The sequence below is a fragment of the Lycorma delicatula genome, chromosome 8 (genome assembly GCF_047948215.1).
Source record: "Lycorma delicatula isolate Av1 chromosome 8, ASM4794821v1, whole genome shotgun sequence".
NCBI classification, from domain to species: domain Eukaryota; kingdom Metazoa; phylum Arthropoda; class Insecta; order Hemiptera; family Fulgoridae; genus Lycorma; species Lycorma delicatula.
The window spans coordinates 65,943,822-65,961,668 of NC_134462.1; the positions used below are offsets into that span (position 1 = coordinate 65,943,822).

The following is a 17,847-nucleotide window of genomic DNA, read 5'->3' on the forward strand; positions in this document are numbered from 1 at the left end:
CTTCTCATTTCCACCTCCATGGACAAAGTTTATTCGTTAACGAACTCGACCGAGATTTTGGGACGAGTTATTTTTAAGAAACGATTTGAAAGTGATTGGCGCAAAATTACGGTAGTTATCGTGTCTACAAGAGAGTGAAATATATATATAAATATATATATATATATATAAACTTTTGAGCTGACGGTGGTTTTGGGGTTTGGGGTATGTGAAACGCGAAGATATGTCGAAATTTTCCGGAAGTCAAATCATGGTACCCATTACAATAGGTGAAATCTACTTAAAATGTAGCAACAAGGAAAGAGATTTTTTCGTACAATATGGCAATGGAAAAAAACGGTAAATTCATACACACATCAGGTACAAATAAAAAGTACTTTTGGGGAAAAAAACAATTTTTTCTTTCTTCTAAAAATTAATTAGGTTTGATAAGCTAGTCTCCATCTGAACTATTGTTTATTATTATTATCTATACTGTATTGAAAATAGTATCATTGAAAAGACATTATACTGGGAGGAGAGAGACAGAGAGAGAGCAAGAGAGAACGATGTGTGGTGCTTCTTTTATCTTTACATTGTTGTTGTCTAATATTTTACTAATTATTTTCCAGTAAATTCTAACATTAAAATTATAAGTCAATAAATTATAGGAGGTTAGTCCATTCCACCTTGAAACTGAGTATGAAGTAAAAAGAAAAGTTCAAAATTTATATTAGGGGCTATTAAAGTTTGTGGACATAATTTTTTTTAGTAATTTTTGCTCCCACTCACACTGGTAACCACATATATAAGTAATATCATGCCCTTTTGCTTACATAAAATGTTTACCGTTTAGTTATTTCTATTTCACCAGAGATTAAAACTTAATGATTAATTAGGATGTTACTGGATGTAGCACTGGACCTATGGAGTTACAGACTGAAAATCCAGATGCATTGATATGTATTCATAGAATTTAAAACGGTCCACTATTGATTTATGCAATTCTTTGGAAATAGATAGCAGAACATAAATTGAACAATAATATGTATTATTAATCTGAAGGAATAGTATTAAGTATTAAACAGTTCTTGTAGTTAAATGTGACATTATTTTAATTATACAAAATACCCTACAATATTTTCAGAATTTTTTCCGGATATTCTTACAACATTGTAATAAAAATGCTCGTGAAACATAAATGTTCTGGGAGATTCTATATGTACTGAAAAAATTAAAATTATTATTGTAAATTATTTATTAAAAATACACTTTTATCAATTTTTCTTCCCCTATAAGCATCTGAATAGCACCCCTTGTAAAAAAACATAAACAAAGCACAAACACTCCTGCTCCTATGAAGTTTAATATTTTAGTAACTCCATGGACTGTTAAGTTGTTAATTTCATAATAACGAATCTTTTTTCTTTTTTTACTGCACGTCAAGTTGTATAAAATGTGTATTTTCCAGCTTTAAAAGTTAAAATGTTATGCTTATATAATAATCAATATAAAACAATTATAAGTATAGAACCAACTGTCATGAACACTGCCCAGGATAAAGTTACATGCATGTACGATTATAAGATTTATAATAAAATATTGACACACTGTTTTCAGGAATATAAAACAGATTGTACTGTCACAAAACAACATTCCAATCAAATAGAACTTATTCCTTGATAGTATATTGTATCTACATTTATCTTTAAAACAGTAACTGGTCTATCAATACAGAAAATTCATGCTATCTTTTTATTACAAATTACATTTCAATAATTTTAGTATAACAAAAAATTTAGTGTAAGTGTGGTGTGAGCAACTACAAAACATTGAAACTAATTTAATATAAAAATTAAAATATGATTGAAGCAATAGAAAATATTATCCTCTAATTAGATTGTCCATATTTAAAAGGAATAATTTTGGTTGCATGAAGAATTTAACCTTCGGCATGAGTTTACTTGACCTGCTCGTAAAATTGATGCATCAGTAACACCGGTATCACTGGTTGGCAGTAACCGGTACTGCAACAATGACTTTCATAAAATTGTTGAATAGCCAGCTAAGTTAATTACAAGCCTAACCTATGTGCTTCAGAACAATCTTATGGGTACATATTAAAAAGTTTCTATAAAATTTTGTTTTTGTGTGCTGATGTTTCTCACAAACAAATATTGGTAACTAAATGAAAAATGTAACAGTTGAAGACACTGCAAGGCTGTAAGTTACATCATTGTATTATTTACTATATATTTTTACATTAAATAGAATACATTCTATGAGTACAGTATTCCATTACAAACAAACGTTTACAAAACGTTCTAATGAGATTGTTAGTCTAAAAGTTTTATACGATTTAAAATTTTTAACTGATCATACTATTCCCTAGCCTATACACCTTTAACTATATAGAAAGTTAAAGCAGATCGGATTGGAGGCACCAAAATTACCCTCTTGCATACCAGTAGGTATTAACTCTAACTGCTTCTCCGTACCACTTCTCCACCGTTTACATCCTTTAAATTGGGAAATAACTTTTGATTAATTAATTATGACACGTTGTTGTGAGTAAAGTTACTCAGAAACATTTTACACCTGGAATTTAGAGATAAGTTTAATAACAGAGCTCTTTCCATATACGTGTATAGAATGTAAAGCGGTTTAAATCTCTAAAGCCATCCACAGTTTGAGGTCAGATTAAAGTTAAGTATCGGCCAAACTAAGTAGAGTGACAAATAAGTTACTAAGCTGTGGGAGTAGGGAGGTTAGAGAAACAAACGAAGAGGGTAAAATATATTAAGAGAGATGCTGCAAAGCTTTATACTCCCTCAGGTTTTGTTTAAACAATTGAAACATTATACAAAACTCGATTTAAATAAACAAACAGATGGAAATTATTATGAAACAATTAATTAATAACAAATATTTCTGTTTGGTTTCAAAATGTATAAATTTCAAGATGACCGACTTAATGTAAAGTAAATTAATTTCAAAGTACTAACACTAGATATTAAGAAGTATCAAACAGAATACAAACGCAAACCATCATGTGTCATGCAGAGATCAACATTTATATTTCATTTAACTGAAATATTACACTGACATCTGGAGTAATATTATTTAATTTAAACAAATTCAATAAACATTAAAAGTTCAAAATAAAAATGTTCTTTTAAAAACGTATAAACCAATAATAGTGCTGTGGTTATGAAATGTTAATTACTCTTGTTTTTATTAATATTATATTTTCATATTATATGAACATGTGATCTTGTAATAAAAAACCTGATTTGGGCCCCACAAGACTTTCTTTTACGCCTATTAAATTAAATACACACATTTTAAAAAAAAATGAAAATTACATAAAATTTCATTTCATTAATAACTATTGATATTGTTTCATATTTTCTTTTTACTATTACTGAATTATTACTTATCGTAAATTTTTTTTACAATTACAGGTTAATAATTATTAATAAATCAAGATATTTAAATTAAAAGAAAAAGGAGATGAAGTCTAATTTGAACCGATGTGCCTTCCCCTTCTAAGATCCAGATATTTCATTAATTAAAATTTAATTTGACTATACTCTGGAACCAATAACAATAAGTACCACTTATGATACTTCGTTGAAAAGCTCTCAATTAGGGCTTATTACTGCAGGTAAGAAAACGTCCAAAAACGTTTTGAAACTTTAGGTCCATTCTATTGCAATCAAAAGGAGAGGTGTACAACTAGATATTACAACAGTCCTAAATCCAAAATTTCAACATCCTACGGCTAATCGTTTTTTGATTTATACGAAATACATACATACGTACAGACTTCACGTCGAAACTAGTCAAAATGAATTCAGGGATGGTCAAAATGGATATTTCTGTTGAAATCTGAAAATTTTTTGCGATCACAATACTTCCTTTACTTCGCATAAGGAAGTAAACAGAAAATATTTTGGGGGGGAAATTCGGAAACAGTACCTTTTACTAATACTAGATGTATACCAACAAGATGTCAACATTAAAAAAAAAAAACAAATTACATTAAGCTGTTCTTATGAGTATTCTACAGTCAGACAAAAATAAAATTGCTTTTGAGAAGCGAAAATTAAAAAAAAATGTAAAGAAAGCTGTCTTTCTACTTAAGTTATAGACGTTTATTGTACTACTTACTTTTAGCTTGTAGTTGGTACATCACATTTCTGCTTTCTTTCTCATAATAAAGACTTTAATACTGATTAAGAACAATTTTACACTAACAAAATTATAATCAGTATGAGAATTGTTACAACACGGTTTGTTGTCATATTTAATATTTCAGTAGCTTGGGTGAGAGGCTCACTCTCTCTCTCTCTCTTTTTCCTGTTTAGCCTCCGGTAACTACCGTTTAGATAATACTTCAGAGGATGAATGAGGATGATATGTATGAGTGTAAATGAAGTGTAGTCTTTTACATTCTCAGTTCGACTATTCCTGAGATGTGTGGTTAATTGAAACCCAACCACCAAAGAACACCAGTATCCATGATCTAGTTCAAATCCGTGTAAAAATAACTGGCTTTACTAGGACTTGAACACTGGAACTCTCGGCTTCCAAATCATGGGTGAGAAGCTAAGTCGATGCTCTGCCATTCACTTTGCGCAATTTATGACGACAACGTACAGAACCCTTCTTTCAATAGTTCCTTACAAACCCACTGGGTTGGTCTAATGGTGAACGCGTCTTCCCAAATCAGCTGATTTGGAAATCGAGAGTTCCAGCTTTCAAGTCCCAGTAAAGGCAGTTACTTTTATACGTATTTGAATAATATATTGTGGATACTGGTGTTCTTTGGTTGTTGGATTTCAATTAATCATACATCTCAGAAATTATCGAACTGAGACTACAAGACTACACTTCATTTACACTCATACATATCACATCCTCTGAAGTAATACCTGAACGGTAATTCCCGAATACTAAATAGGAAAAAGGAAATAGTTCCTTACAACAGCTGTACATTTTTTAAAACCGAACGGAGGCGTTTAATTATGTCAAAACAATTTCTATTACAAAAAGTTAACCTTTTAACTTAAAAATAACTACAATTTTAAAAAATTAGAAGTGATTCTAATCTGAATGAAACCTAACCTACTTTACGGAAATAATTTCTTTACATTTGACTTCATTTCTTTACATTTTTTTTTACTTTATGGTCTAACAACACCGTATTTTATGCAGCAACATAAAACATTGTAAAGCTATGAAAGTGTTAAAAAATGTATTCCTTCTCGGTTTTACAACTGTCAAAAACAAATAATCCGATTTTACATGTGGCACACATAAACATAAAGCCATTAAATGTTAATTATCTGAAAAACCATTCGTAGTGTTTTAAATATTCAACAATTTATACACGTAGATAAAACTTTATGGTTTTGTAGAATTGGGTTAGATATCGCTGTAAAGTTATTAGCAGATTAAATTAACTAAGTAGTTAATCCAGGTAAATGTTAAGTAGAAGTTTACGAGTTACAACGTAGTCTACGAACAGAAGTGAAGTTTATAACGCCATCTCTGCTAGTACCAGTATTAGTGTCTAAAACGGATCTCTCTGTCGGTGTAAATCGTAAAGCATTAGATAAACAGCATGCACAGCACGCTCGCTTATCCCATTCCTCTTAGTAGTGAGTGATGTTACCGTGACGTAATGGATGCAATTAGCCCACCGTCTAGTGTAATACAAATGTGAGTATATAAACATGTGTGTGTCCCTGATACGTTTTAGCAGTAACAACCAGTGTGTACCTTTAACGCATTCTTCTGTGTTTCAGATGCATACTATACATTGTTACGTAAAGTAATACTTTTAATAAGTAAGTAAAGAATAGTTCAGCGTAATAATTGCAAATGGTATCTCGAAAAGAGTAAGTTATTAGTGATTTTAAACAATTTATTATAACAGTAAATAAATTTTCCATCAACTCATTATAATTTAAAAAAAATAAAAATATACTATTATTTTTATAAATTCCGTTACCTATTTTAACTAAAATTAGATTAAATACTATTCAGATATCAAACTTGAATAAAATTCAACCGATACAAAAGTAATTAAAAATCCTTATTCTCAAAAAATCTTTTAATAAAGTAAATAAAATATAACAATTACAAATACATATATCTTATTCTCAAGTAAAACTATTATCACTATCTCAATTAGTTACAAAGAAAAGATAATAAAATTTAAGAAATGGTGGTTGAAAGTAAATAAAAATAAATAATGCTACCTGTGACTGGGTTCAAAAAAAGCTGATAACACAGTTGTAGAGAGCCATAGCGGTGGGACGCAATAGGACAATCCTTGAGGGGGGTACAGCACCTCATGGCCCTCAAGATGGCATCAGCATATGCCTCGGTGTCGACAGAAGCAGTGCTGGTGACGGAGCAGCCTCCTCTTCAGCAGCTGGCAGAGGCTCGAGTGTTGGGCCAGCGGGAAGTTCCCAAGCGGGACATACATGCGGCCCTGTTCCGAGATTGGCAAGCTAGGTGGGATTTGTCCACCAAGGGCAAGTGGACGCACCGCCTTATCGCGGATATAAAGTCTTAAGCCAGACGGAGGTTTGGTGAGCTGAACTACTGGCTCACGCAATTCCTGACCGGCCATGGGGTCTTCCGCTCCTACCTGTGTGGTAGGAGGACGAATGACCCCTACTGCCCTTACTGCGACAACCCGGATACCTCAGAACACGTGGTGTTCTGGTGCCCGCAGTGGGTTGATTACCGCCTAGCTTGCTCGGCGATTACCGGACCGCTCAGCGTGGAGAATATCAACGCCACCATGCTGCGAAGCCCCAAGAGCTTTGACATCATCGAAGGTTTAGTGGCGAGGATTCTTCAGGAGAAGGGATGGGGGGCTCGGGGATGAGGGACACCCCTCTGCAGAGCTGTCGTTGACACGTGCTTGCACAAGTGGGCGGTGGTGATGAGGCATGGGGACTCTCGCACCTCTGAGCGAAAATGACCGAGTCCCGGCGGGGATGCCCCACTGGGGTTGTCCCCGTTAGAGGCATTGGCATAAAGACCGAGTCCCGGCTCCCGGAGTGGGGACCCGGGGACGGCATAGCCGGACCTGGTGGATCCTACTCTGGGGGTTTGAGGAGAGCCGAGACGTGGAGGCCCGTTAGAGTAAAGGACCCGGGCCGTTTAACAGCCCCGGTAGAAGGAAAAAAAATAATAAATTGTAGGACAGTCCTGTGACGCGGCTTTTTTCCGATGCACGGTTTACACACACAACTTAATTTAAAATATTTATCATTTTATTTAAATATAACAGCTGTACGTCAGTGCTACGCTAGCGCTCCTTGTGACAAGGAGTACTATTGACTCAGAATACCCTCTATTCTGAGGGGCTAACCCTCTTAGCCATTAATTTATTTAGAGAATTTTTTGGAGTGGGGGTGCGATTTTGGAAAACTTCTTTTCAAATATTATTTTTTAATTGTTAAAAATGTGCCTAAGAAAAATGAGACAAAATCTTATAAAAAGTAAGCGAAATATCTAGATGAAGTCAATGGGATGTGGCTGTACAATAAAGTATTTTTTACTTTGTTCTACAAACTCATCCCATTGACCTTTTAAGTTGAAAATTAAATGGCATCAATGTTCCATATATAGTAGTAATCTGACAGAGTTTTGTCAAAATCAGTTGAGTAGTTCTGAAATGTAAGTTGAATTAGAGGCCGACACCGAAAAACACACATACATCCGGAAAACTTCCATCGGGTTTTTGGGATTCCTTTGGTGTCAAAACGTCAAAATCTGGTGAAGAAACCAAATATGTCCAACTTGGATCGTGTACAATACTTTACCTTCTAAAGTTATATCTCTGTTACAGCGCTAGACGAGAAAGTAACATTTAAGATTAATTTATCTACATATTTGGGAAATATATCCATACACATGTAATATGTAACTGCCGAGTTGAATAATCGTTAGAAATATAGGAGAGGAACAGATATATCCAAGCCATCCATTAATTGTGAAAAACTTAAACGGCCCGTTTGCGCAACACAATAAAAAATTCAAGAGCCCATTATCAAATGTCAATGTTTTGATACAGACGATAATACGATCGCTCTTAGTCGACTGCATCATCTTAAGAACCGATTCAAAGATTTAGTTAAGGGAAGTATTAAGGCACACATGATAAGAGTCTGATGTGGTCACCAATATTTGTATTTCGTAGGCTAAAGTAATTTTGGAAGCTTCATCAAATAAAAAAAAAAATCAATTGCTGAATTGCGGTTGAAAATAGTGACGGATTTCTACAACGATAAAAAAAAACTAGTGACATTAAAAGTTTAAATTTACTTCGCGATTATATTAAAAAAAATTAATATTTTTTTTTTGTAATTATTAAAACAAAAATATTTTTTAATCATTTCATGCTTTAAATTAAACAATTAAACATTGTATAAACTTCTGGATGAAAAGTCAATTATGAGACCAGTTTTTATGCGGAACAGAAACTTGAATACCTAGAAGGAAATAGAAAAATACTGAAATTTGGATTTAATCAATGAAGTAATCAGTGAAGTTAACGATAAGAATAAGGAGGAAAGAGTGAAAGAAATATATATTGAGAAGAGATGATGGGATGTCAAAGGAAGTGTAACAAGGAAAGCCTTAGGGAGGAAGACTTTTCAGAAGAACCATTCTTAGATCCGGATGTAAAAGAGAATCTGTAATCCCTAGAAAGAGATGAGGGCAACGCGGTAAATACAGATGGAGAATGCTATAGCGTGAGGTAAATGAATCGGTTAGTTCTATACGGTTAAAGAAAGAAATAAGTAACTAATAACAAAATTTAATATAAAATTACAAACTGAGATAATTTATTGAATTTTTTTTATTATATATAACTGCTCTTTTGCCCGTAATCTAAAAAGTGGAGCCCTATAAAAGTATTGACGTAGGAAACAAGGAGAAATATATACCATACAGATTGTTTTTCTAAATAAATTATCGAGTTGTTTACTTATCGTAAACAACGTAAATCCATACTGCAGGTAAATCTATTCAAATGTCAATAGGAAAAGCTAAGCGTTCATTCTGACTTGATGGAATCATGACTGCAAGTAAATGCATCAGAATAATAATAATAAAATAATAAAAAATCAAGTCAAATTAATTTTCTCCCCGAATCTTTATTATTACTAAAAATTAAGTAACTTTTATTACAGATTTTAATACGTACCTTCAGAAGTATATTCTGAAAGAGTATGGAAATCCACTCATCATTTCGATCCTCTTGAATATAACAAAATCCTATAAAAAAAGCAAATAAAATTTTTTAATAAAATAATTAAGAAAATTACAATAAATATATATTTTTAAATCTAATGTGGACATCTCAAGAGTTCCTGGTACGGCTATTAAATTACATATACATATTTTTGATGCACTTCATTTAAACTTATTTCATTTGAAAGCGAGATACGATCCTCCAATTCTTTAATAAAAGTGGACAGTTACGTTATTGCTAAAAAATTAGTTTTTATTAACATCAAATATTTATACAATTACTAATTCAACAATGTTACCTAAAATATTAAGTTAGAGTAAAAATCCCTTTATTACTCTTTATACAAATTGTTTACCAAATAATCCAATAAAAAAAACTGATTATTCTACAGCGTAAGATCAAAATTAATATTTGTAACCTGTGTACACGAGTACACTAAACGGAATACTTAAGATTATTATTTTATTTATACGACACACCAGAAATTTGAAATACACGTGAGAAATCTTGTACATATTACGGACTACTGAAAAAAAAAATTAACAATCACTTTAAATTGAATACAATTCGAAAATGTATTTTACTTTTCTGTTAAATAATTAAATAAAATGATTTTTTTAAAAAAAATACAGTATTTTTATAAGAATTTGCTAAGAAAATCCAAGAAGATAGTATTCTAAATTACAATTTTCAATTAATATTAAAAAATCAGATGTTTCACCAAATCTATTATTTTAATTTTATTTTATTCTAATTTTATTTCTCTAATAATTCTTTTTTCATTTTTTTTTATTATCAATGAACTATTATTTATTGTAATTTTTTTACAATCACGGGTAATATTTTTAAATTAAAAAAAGGTTAAAAAAACAAAAGGGATGAAGTCTGATTCGAACCGATGTGCCTACCCTTTAAGTTTCAAATATTTCATTAATTAAAATTTTAATTTAATTTTGATTGCAATAAAAAGGGAGGTATACAACTAGATGTTACAACAGAGCTAAATCCAAAATTTTAACATCCTACGGGTAATCGTTTTTGAGTTATGCAAGAGATGTATAGATGTCACGCCGAAACTAATTAAAATGATTTCAGGAATGATCAGAACGGATATTTCCGTTGAAATATGAAAACCGAAATTTTTCGTGATCACAATACCTGCTTTCCTTCGTACAAGGAATAAAAAAATATAAACTATTGATTTGGATTGAATTTAACACCATCAATGGTGAGCAGTTGTGTAATACTAGACTATAAAATTCCTTTACTTTTAATATCATTTTGCAAATTATAAAATTTAACCTAGTAATTCAGATACACATTTCCATTCCAGGTACAATTACTTTCTTCATCGATGAAGTTTTATTAGAATTAATGTCCTGTGAACAGACAATATCGGCTGTAGTAATTAGGTTTACAATGCAGTACGATATATATAAGGTAGAAATACATTTATTCCCTACCGTCAATAATTCTTGTATTACAACGGATTTTATGATGAGAAAGAATATATTTACATCGTAAATTTTTGTTAATTTTTATTTATAATAAATAAATAAAGCTCGTGTTAAATCCATCAATTAAAAATTAATTCGGGTCATGTAATTTTCATTAACTTCAAAAACCACATTTCACAAAAAACAACAACGGTCTACATGACAGGACGAAAAATATTTTTCCATCATTTAATATATAAAAAAAAGAAGTAATCGTGAAAAAACCAAACAACAGGCAGCGCCTGTCCGACACAGAAAACAATTCGTTTCCGTATTATTTCTCTCTAAACAACTAGATCACACCCTATGAACATACTCATACCACAGCTTTCATAATAAAAAAAATACTGACATATAGTTAATACTACCGAATGGAAATAATAACGAAAAAGTAATACATATGATCCTGATGGTGTAATGGATTACAATGATAAATAAATAATCACATGTTGCAATTTCATAATAAAAACAGGATTAATATGATATATTAATCATTACATACACGGATATCAAATTTTTTGTATTGAAAAACTGTATTGGACCGTTAAATCTTTTCACAGATAATTCTAGTATATTTTCATTTGTGTACGGAGATTTTTTACTTATGACAACCGATATTTTCATTTTTGATTTAAAATTGTTTACTATAGTCAAGATTACTTCTAAACTATTACTACAGATTAAGGTAACACTATTTTTAATTATTATTTAACGCCCACTGTCGATGAAACAATTACCTCTAATTTTATCATTTAATTTTATGAGATAAAGGCAATGAGTATAATTTAAAATAACTGCAATAACTATTAAAACAATTGCAAATTTCACAAAATTATTTTGTAAAATTTAATTCTGTAGAGTTTTGTAGAATTTTGTAGAGCTCAATTCTGCATAAAAACAAAAATGAGTGGAAAAAACCGTACATTTCTACGAGGTTTACTACAGATATAAGTGACGCATTTCCTGCCGTTTTAAATAGATTCTAAACAAAATTACGTAAATAGAAAATATTTTAGCTTGGTATATGAAGTTTTTTACGTTATACTTCTTTTGGCGCGTTAGGAGAAACTGATCAGAATGTATTTTTAGCAAGTTACGGAAGTTGCGCGCGCCGATGTAACACACCATGAAGAATTGCGCAGGCTCGGGCTCAAGTGCATCATTTTGCACGCACATGCGTGTAGTGTCTAATTCAGAGAATCGTTCAATGCAATTAAGTGATTAGCACGTGTTGTAAATATAACAGATATTGAGTAGTAAAAAATATATATTTATACACACGGATTTCTGAAGACAAATATTTTAAACTGTGAATATTGTTGTTCATATTCATAAAACTTGATTTATATTGCAGCATATATATATATTTGTTTTTTTTTTTGTGAAAATTGTGTATCAAGATTTGAGATTATATTTACGTATTATTTTTTTATAAATAAAATTGTATTTTTTAATGACAGAAAATAGCACACATCAAATAAATTCTTGATAAAATACACTGTTATAAAATAAAAAACTATTTGTATCATATTTTGCATATCTTAAGCCGCTGCTAACCGTCGTGCCTATTCAATCTCATCAGAAAAATTAAAGTAACTAAACTAATCGAAATATATTCGATGAACTTTGTCATATGACAACGATCGTTTACAACGTCTGTCGATCGTTTGACTCGGTTCAAATTTGTTTGAATGCGTAAAAAAATTCTTTTTTTATTCACCTCAAAGAAGTATAACGTTTTACGTGCGTACATAATTACACACTAGCTTATATATTTTATTTACAAGTAAGGGTGAAGACTGTGGTCTGTTGAAATTAATGATCTGTATAAATGAAAAAAGTGTCAGTTCGTTAGTAAATTCATTACAAGAATATAATGATATAGAAAAACTAATATAAACAGAAAATAATTGTTATTTGATTTTATTTTGAAAAAACGTATTAAAAAATAATACAATAAACGTAAACCTACAAAGTAGAAATCAAAATTCATACGTAATTGATCTAATCCAAAAAAAAAATGAAAATAAATTAAAACAAGTAATAATAATTAAAAAAATACCAAGGAATTAAAATGAATAAACGAGGGGAAAACTAACAAACAGTGGTATTTACTAACAATGTTCCTAAAGGTTTTGGAATTTTTTCAATCTATAACAACCAAAATTCATGTACCATTTTCTTTCGTTAGCATCTAATACTGCAGTCAAATTCATGTACACAAATAAATTTACTTAACCAAACTGTTACTTTGCTAACCGATTCTGTAAACTAGTACACTGATTTTATTTTTAAAGTCTTTAGAAGTAGGTAACTTATTTAATCTCATTTTTTCACCATGTAAAGTTTATTCGTAATTTTATCGTATATAACAATACATTATATAAAGAGTTTTGAAGAATTTAAAGAGGTCTGCATAAAATACCACTATACAAAAAATAATATCGCTGTTTTATTATAATATTTTTTGCATGAAATACATTGTTGATGCTAGAATCAAAGAGCAAAAAGGACAGTTTTAGTTGCGCGCAATAGCGTAGATTGAAAACAGCTTGATAGCACCACTACCAACAATGACGAATCCTTAACAAAAACCTTTCTGTTTTTTGTTGTTTTATAAATGTGAATCTGTAGTTACAGTTTAATGTGCGTTCCTTAGAAAATTTTATTTTGATCTTCCGAGTAAAAATAGAATTTATCGAAGACATAACCAGTTTGAAATGCTATCTACTGGTCTGTCCGATTTGAGGCACAGAAGTGAAGCAGCAGTCGTTTCTGTTACTTCAGTTATACTGGTAAAAATATTGGATGAACTCTTTTACCGGTTGGATGTGTGCCTCGAGAAGAAAATATTCATACTCAATCCTTTAAGGAAATCCTATAAGAGTTACTCTACCATTTTATTTGTGTTTCATTACTGCAGTGAGATCATTTTATCGTGCACTACGTACATTACATGAACAGTCTCCAAGAAAATGCTTACGTAAATTATCCTGCAGACAGGAATATGGTACGGGAGTGCACAAAAGGCCACAAAGAAATTAGGTGTACACGCATATCGAATACATTGTGTACAGAAACTCAAACCCCCAACACTGTTAAAAGAATAAGATACTACCCATGGTTTATCAGCCAAGTGGAAAGTAATAGGATGGGCATACTGGATGATGTGTGGTTTTAGTGATCAGGCGTATTTTCACCTTAGCGATTACATCAATAATCAAACTACAGATGTTGATCAACACAAAATCTATACATCTTACATGAATGCCGCTGCACTCACTGAAAACAGGGGTATGGTGAAAGATTTCTGGAAGACGAATAGTGTGCCCAATTTTTTTTTACGAAACCCTTACAGTCCGGCATACCAAGATGTAATTATGCAATTTGTAGCTCTTCTCCAGCCTGATGAACGTTATTGTTACCTGCAACAAGACGGAGCAACGTGCCATACATCCAAAAATATCATCGAATTTTTGGAAGATATCATGATCTCAAAAAATCTGTGGCCCCTTCGTTCCCCTGAATTATCGTCACCAGACTGTTTTCTCTAAGGTTTGTTTAAAGCACGTGTATATCAAGCAAACCTACGTACTCTACAAGACCTGGAGCAAGCCATTACTGTAGATATGAATTCCATTAGTCCTGATGTCCCATGAAGAATGTCAAAAATATAGTGGGAAGGGCTCGGATCTGCCTTCAGAAAAATATTGGACATTTCCAACACTTGCCGTAAGACATTACCAGTTGTGCTTATCTACAGTTCATGAATCAAATCAAATGTGAGTATCTCTGTATTATAGTCCATCGTAGAATTATAGTTACAATACCATGACGTGCACGATAACATGATCATATTGTATAAGTCAAAGTAAAGAGATACTAGAAAAAAGACGACACGAAAATGTTACATGGTTTATGTTTCATCATATATGATTTTGTTAAATATTTTTGCCAATTGTAACTAAATAATATTCATGAATTTAGCGTACTAAATACAACAAAAACTTTTTTTTACAACGAAAAGCTTCAAAATCCTGAAAATATTTTAACAGGATTTGTTAACTCATAACAGGATTTTTTAACACTGCTCTAACCCTGATTTTTCCCTTTTTTCCATTGTTTCCAAAAAAAATAATATAATTTTATATAAATATTTATAATAAAAAATTACATAATAAAAACACTACAATACAAAAAAAAAAAAAATCAAAATGAAGAAAAATAATGAGAAAAAATTGAATAGTATGAGTATAATAAATTGTATTGTGTATTACAATACGTTATTTCCATTAACATTTATTCTATACTTATTTTTATAAAATTTAAAAAACCTTATGTCTACAACAGTTGTTTTAACAAAATGTAAAAAAACAATAAGTATTATAAATGTTAATGTAAATATAAACAACGTACTGTTTATAGTACACAATAAATTTATTATACAGTTGTTAGTTCATTTTTTTCCGTTAGATGGTAGCGCTTCATTCATAATAAAAATGTGAATACATACAACCGACAAACCAACGCACCATAATTTTTTTATTGGAGAGATTAATTGAATTTAAAACCCTGATATTCTTTTTTGTATATTTTTGTTCTATTCTGTTTATTGGAATGAACATCTACACCAAGAAGATTACAAAATGGCATAACAAAAGAAGAAAAATTAGAAGCTTTGAAATAAAAGTCCTAAATAAGAAAAAAAGGTTAGTATACAAAGTAAAAATTATATAATACTAATATATAGGTTTTTGGAAAGAGTTTTGAAAACCGTTCTTTTCGCTATTTGTCTATTATAATTTATTTTTGTAATCCTACATTTATACTGTATGTACATCGGATATCAGTTTTAAAAATAAGAGGCTTAGTTTAATGCTTGTTTTATAAAAATGAACCTAGATGATTAGAGACTAGCTGTTTGAAACAATGAGCATAGTTTGTTACGTATAATCTTCTCTGCAATCGAATAAAAAGAAACCGGTTGAAAATGTGCTTCTTAATAATTTAAGTATTATGTAAATTAAATTTTACTAAAACGAATTTAATCCCACAAATTCTGCAATTTAAATATTAACTGTAAGATAATTATATTTATTTAAATACGGTACAAACAAAAGCCAAATAAATGAAACGATTTTCTTGTTCCAGTTTTCTTTTATAAAAAACTAATCCGGTTAATAAAACTCTTAATTTAAATCTAACTGAACTAGAATTAAAAGAAATTTTTATACGAATGACACAGAAAAGATAAAATAAAAAAAATCCAATCCAATAATATTACATAAAAGATGACAATTATACATCGATTAAAAAGATTGTGTTCTAAGAACTCATTTAATTACCCGCATTAAGTATTTCAGTTATACTCGTATATTGAATACTAATCTCCATTTTTCAGAGGTACATCAATAATAACATTTGAAAAACGAATGCAATAAATAAATAAAATGATTCTATTTAAAAAATCTTCATGTATAACAAATTAAAAGAAAGAAACCTAAATAATTGTTAGACTAAGCCAAACAGTTTAAATTTGAAATTTTAATTCTACTGCATTATTTTAAAACAACGTATATTTCTCCTTCATAAAAAATTATATATATGGTATATTTTATTTACCACCAATATATATTATTACAAATATTTCCTATAACTGGCCAATCAGTTTAGTTATAAAAAAGAAGAAATTTCATTTGTTTCTTAATGATCCAATGATAAAGCTGGGCAGACGGAATCGGAAACTCTCTATGGCATCTTAACCGATCACAAAACTCCTATTATTTGCTATTGATTGCTTTACGTACAAGGTTTTACAGAACATTACTTCAAATAAGCATTCACACGTTTTCTTTACATGTAACGTATAACAATTGTTTTATAAATTATTTAGATTAGTTATTGGCCGAGCGAAGTAATTTCTGATCATTTGGCAATTCGTCCGTTTGTATCTTGGTAGTGATGCAATTCCAACAGAATACATTTTCGAATTTTTATGAAATTTTATAGTACGGTTGATATAAGCGTTAAGGTTTTAATAGGCGGAGATATACGTAAAAAAGTTTTTTATAAAGTGGTGGTAAATATTTTTGTTAGTCAGAGATGTAGTAGAGGTGCAGTAAAGAGGAAGTTTCCATCACCAAGCCACAAATGCCGCAGAATAAACATGTGGTCTTCCCCACACTCTTGACACAATTTACTCCTAAAATCACACACAGTTTCCAAATTCTCCCAGAAATTACCGTCAGATATTTTTCTTTCACTTTTTATTCAATTTTTAAGATTAAAGTTTGCCTCCGGAAAACATTATTATAATATAAAATATTTAATCAATAATTTTTCTATAAAATTCTCATTTTCCGCTCAGTCACATTATTAATTTAAAAAAAAACTACATGAAAGATAAAACTGAAGTACCTCCTCGATAGATATCAGTCACTGGTATCCGGTGCCTTACGATATTCCTTATAAAGTAGTATTCTGTTTTGTACTTCCGAGTCATTCTTAGTCGATTACGATCGAAGGACAAATTCGATTTTAATTTTATTAATTAAAGTTCGTTGTGAACTTGATAACAAATTGTAAAGTGCAACACAAAATAAGCGAGGTCTTTTCTTCACAGAAGTAACAAAACTTAATATTATAATCTAGAACAACAGAAATTTTAATCGTACATCTTTAAAAGAAATATGAGATCAAAATGTAGAAAATTAATTTAATTTTAATTTAAAAATAATATCAAATTAAGTAATCTACATATATATTTATAACTAGCATACCCATCAGTGCTTCGCTATTGCTAGATTTGAGTATATATGTAGATTAAATGAATACAATTGAAAGTTGATAAAACATTAACAAAATTAACATTACGAAATTCAATAAATTTAACCTTTCCCTTTTTGCCTTTTCTTTTCCCCTTTTCCCCTTTCTCTTTTCCTTCTCTCATTTCTCTTTCCCCTTTTTCTTTTTTCTCATTTTCCTTTTCCTTGTTATCCTCATTTTATTTTTTCTCTTATCTGGTTTTTCCCCGCACGTAAATCGGTACAGTAGTTTTTTAGCCTACAGCGGACATACATATCGGAA

General features: G+C 30.4%; 1 protein-coding gene across 1 annotated transcript in view; it reads right to left on the reverse strand.

Annotated features, from left to right (window-relative positions):
- Positions 1 to 17,847, reverse strand: part of trio (trio Rho guanine nucleotide exchange factor) — a 1,562,448-nt gene that overhangs the window by 1,189,616 nt on the left and 354,985 nt on the right. Inside the window, exon 2 of the mRNA XM_075373360.1 lies at positions 9,218 to 9,288. The gene's annotated coding sequence lies outside the window, so the exon portion shown is untranslated. The remainder of the gene's footprint in view (positions 1 to 9,217; positions 9,289 to 17,847) is intronic.